Raw genomic sequence first — 9624 nt, 5'->3', positions numbered from 1 at the left:
TAACAAGGCTTGCTTCTCAGCCACTTAGTGTATGCCAAATAACACTCCCAAAGACTAGAACATCTTATAATTCGAGGAAAAGGGTGCTCTTGTATAAGTTTAGAGCTTGGAGGTAGCATGGTGCTGTATTGCATGACTAAGGAATAAACTTTGATGCTTTATCAATTTTTATAAACTATGCATCTGCAGTCTGTGCAAACACACTTCATGCAAAGTTCTGATCAGACCCCCCCCCCCCCCCCCATCTATTGCTTACTAGAATCTTAAAAGTAAACCACGTCTGTATCTAGCCACCATTGCTTGAACGCCAAAAGAATTTTTTTTGTTACGCAGTGAGTTGATACACAAGATAAGCATCACATTATTCCAGTTTCCTATCTCTGGGTGATTTGTATCCATGAAGCTGGTAAATTAAATTCAATTATGATGCACTTGATTGGTAGGTGGGTGACACAATCGCCTTAAAGGGCCACTGTCCAGGGTATGACATTTTAAGCAAAGGAGCCCAATGCTTCAATCAGGTACCGGATATAGTCCGTGCAAAATGCTACAGCGATACGCGCGCCGCAAGGCAGCAAAAATACCAGTCAAAGCTCTCTCAGCCTGCCCTTCGGGAAACCAGCTTCCCCATTCTCTACGCTGGCCCGTCGAGCCGCAAGGCTAACGTCGGACTAGAAAACGACGTCCATTGGTCCGTCTCGCTGACTGACGGGTGAAGGATGGGCTTACACATCGTTATATATCCCGGAAGAGCTTTTATGTGGTACTTTTCCAGTACACTAATTGCGGGTCTTAGTTTATAGCCGTTAATTAGTTAATTGTGATTAACATTTGAACTTTAGGCTACGTCAGATGATATCACGGTATTGCTTATATCGAGTACAACTGCAGAACACTATCGGCCTTTGTCTATATCCACCAATCAGTTAATTGTAACAAAATTGTCGTGCTTGTGAATATTAACCATGATTACACATGTTTTAGATTCTAGTTGTTACAGCACGCTATATTAAGTACTGAGTCATGCTATGTTGCATGTTACTAAGAGTCCTGAATCATGATTATGACTATCAGTCATGATTACAGGTAATAGTTTTCCAGACTCCACACATTGCAGAATGCTTTGTAAAATGCTTAGCCATACTGCCGAGCATTATGATTGAATCATGACTATATTTACACATGCTTGACATATTACAGCACGCTACATTGTAAAGTGCTGGCTCCATGTTACGCTGCATTATTACTGCGGTCCTCATTATCGATTATTGCATTATTGCTATGTTGCATTGTTACTGCTTATGACAGAGTCATGACTAGGTAATGTTCTACAGACTCAACCCCTCACAACATGCTAAAGTGCTCCTTCATGCTTTGACACCTTTTAAATCCCATTTAGCAATTTTCATTTTTTCAATTATTTCAATTTCTTGATTGATTACACACTCCAATTTTCTTAATTAGCAATATCAACCTCTGGTTTTACATTCGGAGCCTTTCCACACCTTTATCTCCCTGTTCCATGTTTTTCAATTATTTCAATTACCTAATTGATCAACTGCACACTGCATTTTCTTAATTAGACCCATGAAGCACTGACTTCATTTGGAGCATTTCCACACCAGAACCCTTTATTCCAAGCTTTCATTTTTTCAATTGTTTCAATTACTTAATTGCTCAATTACACGCCCTAAACTGTCTTAATTAGCCTCATCAAGCATTGGCTTTTCATTCTGAGCTTTTCACACCTTTAAACACCCTTTTTCAGTTTCATTCCTTAAATTAATTAATAAGCTAACTAATTACGCGTTCTAAATTTTTTAATTTAGCGTTATAAAGCATTGGCTTTACATGTGCATTTTGCCACATCTGAACCCTGTTATTCATTTTTCTTTTTTTTTTTCATTTTTAATTCATTCATTAATAACACTTCCTTAACTCGTCATCGCCTCTCATACACTAATCCCTCGTCAATCACTACAACCACAAATTACCATGATATGATTTTTACGCAGCCACCAGTTATTTCCAGCCCGCGGTTCAGATGACTACTACTACTATTACTACTACACCTATGGCTTTTCTACCGAACTAGCAAATGTTTCGTGCAGTTAGCAGCAAAACTTAGTTGGGGTTTTAGCTTTAGTTAAATCCGGTAGGTTGCGTAAGCAATACTGCATGGCTACGCTCAGGTTCAGCATGTGGTGTAGCCAAGTGTGGTGCGATATGTTTAGGATGCGGCGCAGCGCGGCTACCGACCGGGTTTACCTGACGGCGTGAAGAGGGGGCCCATCTGCGGTCGTTCTTGTTGCTACGGCAACGACGCGGCATCTGCAGCGCGGTGTGGCTACCGACCGGATTTACCCGATGGCTTGAAGAGGGGGCCCATCTGCGGTCGCTCTTGTTGCTATGGCAACGACACGTCATCTGCGGCGCGGCGTGGCTACCGGCCGGGTTTACCCGACGGCTTGAAGAGGGGCCCCATCTGCGGTAGCTCCAAAGGCTGGAATACATGGAGCGTTTTTGCCGCGTCAAGCCGGCGTTTTACGCCCGACGGCGCGCACTCGACGCACGGCGTCAGAAAAAACGCCCGCCGCCGCCGATCTGGCCCTGCCAGATTTGACGCGCGGGCGGCGCGGCATCCTCTCGAACCACAAGCTACTGCGGACGCGAGCCAATAGGAGCGCGGAAAGCTGGCATTTACGGTTTGAGCGGCCGCTGTCAACATGGCCACCATAGCCGACGAGGTGTGCGGCAGTTCGGCCGCAGAAATGTGATTATCGTAAAAATAAACGCCTAATCAAGCACGGAATGTCGCTTTTTTGTGAGTATACGACCTACTCTCGGATCGTAATGTATTTGTTTTCTCCCTGAAGCGAAATTTGTAAAAAAAAAAGAAAAAAAAAACGTGCTGCTGGTATCCGAGCAGGCATTCAGAGGTGTCTTCGTTCATTCGAGTGAGCCAAATACTTGTCGACTTATGTACGCTTTCTACTTTTAGCACAATAGAGTTGGAATGAGCCCTTTCGCAATTTTAACACAATGGACAGCATCGCTTCTCTCACGTACCTCGTTCTGCGGTTATTTGCGCTCGTTGATGCATTTGCTTTCGTACCTAGGGATCCGCGGCGCCGCCTCGTTGTTCCATGTGTCTCAAACTGAGCGTCGCGTCGGTCCGGCAGTTTTTGACACGCGAAAATCGTGGGAAAAAACGTCGTATGTATTCCGGCCTTAAAGGTCAAACGTGGCTACCGGTCGGGTTTACGCGACGGGCTGAAACCTGACGTAGTATTGCTTATACAATAACAATCTGACCACCACAATGTACGAGCGCAAACTCTGCTTCATGCAGAGCGCCCGGCCGTGCCGGTTCAGCTAGGGACCGAAATGGCGCCGTAGCTCAACTGGCAACACTGGTCTTTAGTGGGCGGCGGCAAGTGCCCCTTCAAAGGATGGCACTAGGGATGGGTCGCTCCAGAGCGAACCGGATCTTCGGAGCCGCTTCTTTCAAAGAGCGGATGAGTCATTTGGCTCCGCAAAGTCGGAGCCGACCATCGGATCCGGAGCGGTCGGATCTTTCGGAGAGCTGGTTGCTGGTTCTCTCGTTCAATGAACCGCCAGCTGCCCCAGAGCCTTCAACCCCTCTCACATACGGGGAACTAATACAATACTTCAAGTTAGAAAGAAAACGATACGCAGAACCCCACAAAGACCTCAGCTGGCAGAGGCAGTAACCAGGAGAAACATACAAGCTAGGACATTCCCAAACCTAGCAAAGTACCACTACATCTGGCCCGAAAGATTCAAAAATAACACATGCACTGCATGCGGTGAAGTCTCGGACATCCTTCACATGATATGGAACTGCAAAGAGCAATTAGAGAAATATAAAGCTCGAGCAGTCAGTCAAGCGGAGTGGAAGGCAGAGCTGGCCCACACGGGTCTCTCTAAGCAACGCAGCCTGCTCACCAGGGCTCGGGAGGCAGCTCAAGCCAATGGGCGCGTTAAGTTAAAGGACTCGAGCGCACTCGAGTCGTCAGAGTGCGCTCCAAGTAAGCTAAACGACCACAACTGACTTCCAGTGTGTTTGCAGAGTGCGCTCTACGCGCTCCGTCTTCGACGACGGTGTGCGGGAGCGCGGGTCTGGTTTTGCGTCTGACGACGTGACGTATTTCCGGATACTATGGAGCTACTTCCTTTTTGGCGCCTTTAGCGGTTACGGGACGGCAGTTATGGCTGCGCGGTCTGTTCTCGTCGTGAACACGAACGCAGGTGCGTAAACTGTTGCTAGTTCGTCGGGGACCTCGTTTTAATCGTTGGTGCATTTTCAGGGTTCAGACTTGATACGGCTGCTGTGACTGTAGGGCCTGACTTGAGCTGTGCGAAGGTGTGGCGGGCACAGGGTCGGATGTCTACGCGGAAAGCGTTCAGTGCGACGACCCAGCTGTGTATGAGTTTTTAATGCCTTGTTTCGTTCTTGGGCTATCAAGAATGCTGTGTTTGTTTCCAAAGCAAGAGCAGTTACGAGCGACAGCTGCGGGAATCTTGCGTTAAAAATCTAAATTCTTGCTTTTGCCTTGCGTTGTTGGCGTAGCGCATCGAGCTTTATTGTAAGGCTGTAGCTATGTTTATGGCACATTGTCGAGCGCGTCGCCGCACTTAGCGAAAATCAGTACAAAGCGCATTCGGAAATTCGTGAAATCGGTTCTTCCTACTCGCCTACTCAAACGTATCTGGTGCACGCAATCGCTCGTTCTTGCCAAAGTGCTTGCAAGAGTACGGTTCTTGAGGGAATATTATAATATATGAAAGCTATTTATTTCATGAATTGCATTCTCACTATGATAGAAATTGTGACATGATATGAATTTTCACTTTTTGCCGGGTTAATTTTCCGCTGTACTCGCGACACGGGCGGTTATTGGAGGTATTCACTGCCACTATTTCTGACGCACAGGGTGACGAAGACCTCTTCTTTTTTGTAACTTTTTTAGCGTCGAATATAATTCTTAAATGAGTCCTGTTGTAGGCTGATGTGCACCATGACTGAATGACTTTTACAGATGACCAGCTTTCCGTCTGGACTGCTGAAAGTGATGACTACGACCATAACTACAACAGTGAGTAATGCCTCTTTTCTTTTAATTGAAATGGTTTTCATGCTGTTACTAATCTCGTATGCGGGGGCTTAAGCTGTAGTTATCCTTTTGCTGTAGGTCTCCTAAAAGAAAGTTCAAGCTCGGGATATGCCGAGGTACTTCTCCTGATTTCATCTTATGAGAATCATAAACAAGAATTCAGGGATAGAAAGAGAAAGAGGAAGGACATTTGGAAACAAATTAGTGAAGAAATGTGCAAGCACGGGTACACGCGAACTGCTGCGGACTGTGAAACGAAGTTCAAAGGTCTCAAACGCACGTATGACAAGCACCGCCAGCACAAGAAGAGTGGGAGGGAAAGAAGTGGCCATTTTTTCAGGTGATGGATGACTTGCTTGCAACTAACATAGAGTACCAGGCTCCGGTGGCGTCAAGACAGCTCCCACAGCCGTCTTACCTAAGACTTAGAGGAGACGAGATCTCCACCTTGGACGTGATGCTTCGTACAGCGTTCTAAACCGCCCTCCACCTACCCATCAACACTTCAACAGAGAAATTACTTCAGCTGGGTCTTCACAATACTGTTGGGGAGCTTGTGGAGGCCCACAGACAGACCCAGTATATCCGATTGACACAGACTGGCACCGGACGTCACATCCTCAGAACTCTCGATGTTCACATCCCAGCTAACGACCCCACACTCCTCTCCATCCCACGCCCTGTCCACTCCAGCCTTCTTGTCAAACCCCTCCCCGAAGCTCCCATCCACAACACCACGAGCCCCGCCGCCGAGCCCGAGAAAAGGCGATCCACAAATATTACGGCTCCGAGACGGATGCCGTATGGGTGGACGCCGCATGCTCGGGCGATGTGGCGGCTGCAGCCGCGGTGAACAATACCCTTCAGTCCATTGCAACTCTCCCCCTCCCCTCTGTTACCTACTCGGAAGTGGCCGAGGAGGCAGCGATCGCCCTTGCCCACACGGAAGCTAGATATATACTAACAGACTCAAAAACTGCACTACTAAATTTCGCACGTGGGCGAGTTCATGTTTCTGCTTTTTGCATACTGACCTCGCCCACTGCCAACCCGCCCCGCCACGTGGAGCTTATCTGGGTGCCTGCGCACTCGGGGAACCCTGGCAACGAGGCCGCCAACAGCTTAACCCGAGGTCTAATACGCCGGGCACAGGCGGTCCCCACGTCGGAGTTCTCCCGGGAGCGCATGCACACGTTTAGAGATGACTTAGGCCTACCAGGTCGAGAGACAGATCTACCCCCACCTCACTCCTCCCTCAGCAATCACCACCAAACACTATGGCGCCGCTTCCAGACATGAACCCTCCCATCCCCTTACATTAGGTCCCGTTACCACCCAAATCTCGCCGACCCCTCCTGCACCCTTTGCAACCACTCCACTGGCACCCTCGCCCACATTCTATTCCAATGCCCGGCGGATCCTCCCCCTTGGGGTCTGGAGCACTTCACCACCTGGGAGGAATGGGAGACCCTGCTATGCTCTGAGGACCCGGTCCGGCAAAATACCGCCACAGACCGAGCTGCCGATGTCATGAACCGTAGGAACATTAACGTTTGAGTGTAGTGGGGCCGTGCGGGGACCCAGGGGCCTGCGCGCCCCGAAATCCTTTTAAAATAAATGTTTTTACTACTACTACTCCACCTCAGCTGACTGCGCATTAGCTGTGGCCACCCCATGCAGCATCAATGAACCACCGACAACAGAAGAAAATGTGCACTGCGATAAGAACTAAAGAAATGATGATGCTCCGCACCAGAAAAGCAAACCAAATGCAAAGCTTCGTCGAACACCGGCAGCTGTGTTGGAAGAAATTCTGCTGAACTTGCACTCATAGCAGGATGAAGAAGACGCTACCAGCAGCAATTAAAGATGCAGAGGCTTAAACTGGGTAAGCTGAAACGCCTCGCAGCACTGGATAAGCAGCAGTGAACTTTGTGTTCTTTTTGTGTGTCACGTTGGGGCAAAAACTTCGTTAATTTTGTATGAGTTTGCTGTTTGAATACTGTGCAATTTCTGTTTATATTCTAGTCTGTGATTGTGGCACAAGCCAGTACCGCCCACTTTAGTTTTTATTCAGAAAAAAACATCCAGACACGGTGTTCAACATTTCATTGCCAGTGAGTTCTGGCCGAAAATGATCAACTCATGTATACAACAAATAATTTCACCGCATAGGGCTTCTGCGTGTGATGCATCTTGCATGAATAGTACTTCGGGACTGGAAGTACCCTGCCTGTCTTAAACTTTAACACTACTTTCTGCACAGGAAGCGTGTTATTGAAATCCTCTTCATTGCAGCGTGGCTGTCCGCAGGCCCCGTGTCCTCATCAAGAAGTGGATCTGCATCACACTCTTCCTCCATGGTGTAGTCGTCGTCACCGAATGTGTCTTTGCATTGAAGGATTATGTTGTGAACGAGGCACGATGCCACAATATAGTTGCTCATTTTCAGTGGGTTTCATGTCAAGGTACCTCAGCCTTCTGAATTTTCCTTTCAGCTGAGCAAAACCTCGCTCAATTACTGACCTTGCTGCTCCTAGCGTTTCATTGAACTTGACCTCCTGCGTTGTCAAGTGGCCACTGTTTCTGTACGGCCGCATGAGACCCACTGACAGGGAATAAGCAGTCACCTAAGATATGAAAATTTTGCGGCAAGTTGCGTACTACCTCTTCAATGCCAAATGTGGCGAAAACTGGCATCGTGCATTCGTCCCGGGCTGCCTGCGTGTACATTATAGTGAATATCATGTTGCTGTCGCAGCAACCCTGCAAGATGACTGAGTGGAACTCTTTCCTATTGTAGTATGCATCTTGCTCTTTTTCGGGGGCCTTGATTGCAATGTGGCATCCGTCCACAGCTCCAACAACTCCTGGAAAGCGCCATTTTCGGGCATATTCCCGAGCAACGTCTTGTAGGTTTGCAGGCCAACGGATGAGTTCTTTTGCAGCTCGTGCCCAGACCTCTATAATGCGATTTGTTAGATAAAACAGCAAGCCCTTGTTGATGCCAAATCTATCTGCAACTCCACGAAACGATTCCTGGTTGCCCAGCAACCACAATGTCATCAGCACCTGTTTGCAAAGGTATTCGAGGTGCCCTCTCCATAATGAGCCACTCTTGTGTGATTCTCAGCAGCACCTGCATGGCAACCATAAAGTTTTGAATGTCCAGTGGTTTCTGCTCCAGCTCAAGATATGAGCATAAATATAATGAATTTAATCAGCAACAAAATGCGCCAGTGCATTTTAAGCTACTAGCTCACTGCAGTTACAAATTGTATAGGAAGTGTTGCCTTTTTACCGACATAAAGTGTGCTCACAGGTGTGTTTAGTGCTTGCTTGTGCTTAGGGAGCCTCTGGGGCCGAATTACGGATCGCTCGCAGTCCAAAATAAAAAAAACAACTGGCTGCTTCACTCCTTTTGGTTGGCCGTGACGCCGGTCACCAAAATCGTACAGCATTCTTAATAGCACTCGTATTCGCCATGGTGAACAAAAATGTAGCAAAACTGCCAGCTGGGCTTTTTGGTTTATAGTTAATAAAAGCTCTTGCAGCGCTCAAGGATGGCACACAGTGAGGCACAGCGCCATCCTGTGCTTATTTGTGTGTCGTTCTTTAGCGCTGCACAACAAAACTGACCGCGTCATTTACCTCGAAGGTGCTTCGGGTCATCTGGAAATGCTCCTTGAACTGCATGTCTGTGTACCGAGGTACTACGTTGAGTACATAGCCTTCAATGCCACGGATGCTCCTCTCAGCGATGCTGTGGTCCTCATACGGAGAGAGCAGAAAGTTAATATTCTGTAATGCGATAAAGCAGTGTAATCGTACCTTGAATGGCAACATGGGCAGCTTGCAGCATGAAGGTAAATAGCTGCTGCTGCCTGCGCCTACGGGCGTCAAGCTCGTCGAGTTCGTCATCGTCTAGCAGGAATTGCAGCAACTTGCTCTCGTCTGCTGCCATGATCAAAATGCGCGCGAATTAATTCCGGAAACGGAAATGGCAGAAACGTCAGGTGGCGCGCTCATACGTGCACGGGAATCAAATGGTCGTCAAGTTGCGCTCCGACTGAGCTCCTAGGTGTCGCGCTCGAGTACTCCCCCTCGGAGCTCGGAGCAGGATAACATAACCCGCCCAATGGTATCCTGGACAAGGAAACCACCCACGCTATTCATTTAACCAATTAAAGTTTACTCTCTCTCCGTCACAGGCGGATGCGACTTCCGTGCTATCTATTAGCTATGCGAGAAAGCAACCTCCTGCCCTTTCTCGCAAGAATCGGAATAACGGGTGCGTTTCAATTCTTCGACGTGTAGCAAGACTGCTTCATAGACGTCTACAGGTTCGCGTATTGAAACGCGTCTACCTGTCTACGCCCGGCGTCAACTCGCGGCATAAAGGTTGAACTAAAACGTTTGAATAACTATTATAACGCTGTTTTCTTTAAAGCTTTACAATACAGGTGAAAATCACGTTTTTAACGGT

At 47.8% G+C, this 9624-nt stretch overlaps 1 pseudogene; it reads left to right on the top strand.

Moving 5' to 3' along the window:
• Nucleotides 1–4232: 4232 nt before the first annotated feature.
• Nucleotides 4233–7067, top strand: LOC146204177 (uncharacterized; annotated as a pseudogene).
• The last annotated feature ends 2557 nt before the right edge of the window (nt 7068–9624 follow it).

Source organism: Amblyomma maculatum, chromosome 1 (assembly GCF_055883805.1).
Source record: "Amblyomma maculatum isolate TAMU_Amacu chromosome 1, ASM5588380v1, whole genome shotgun sequence".
Lineage (NCBI taxonomy): Eukaryota > Metazoa > Arthropoda > Arachnida > Ixodida > Ixodidae > Amblyomma > Amblyomma maculatum.
This window is presented reverse-complemented; position numbering and strand designations above follow the sequence as displayed.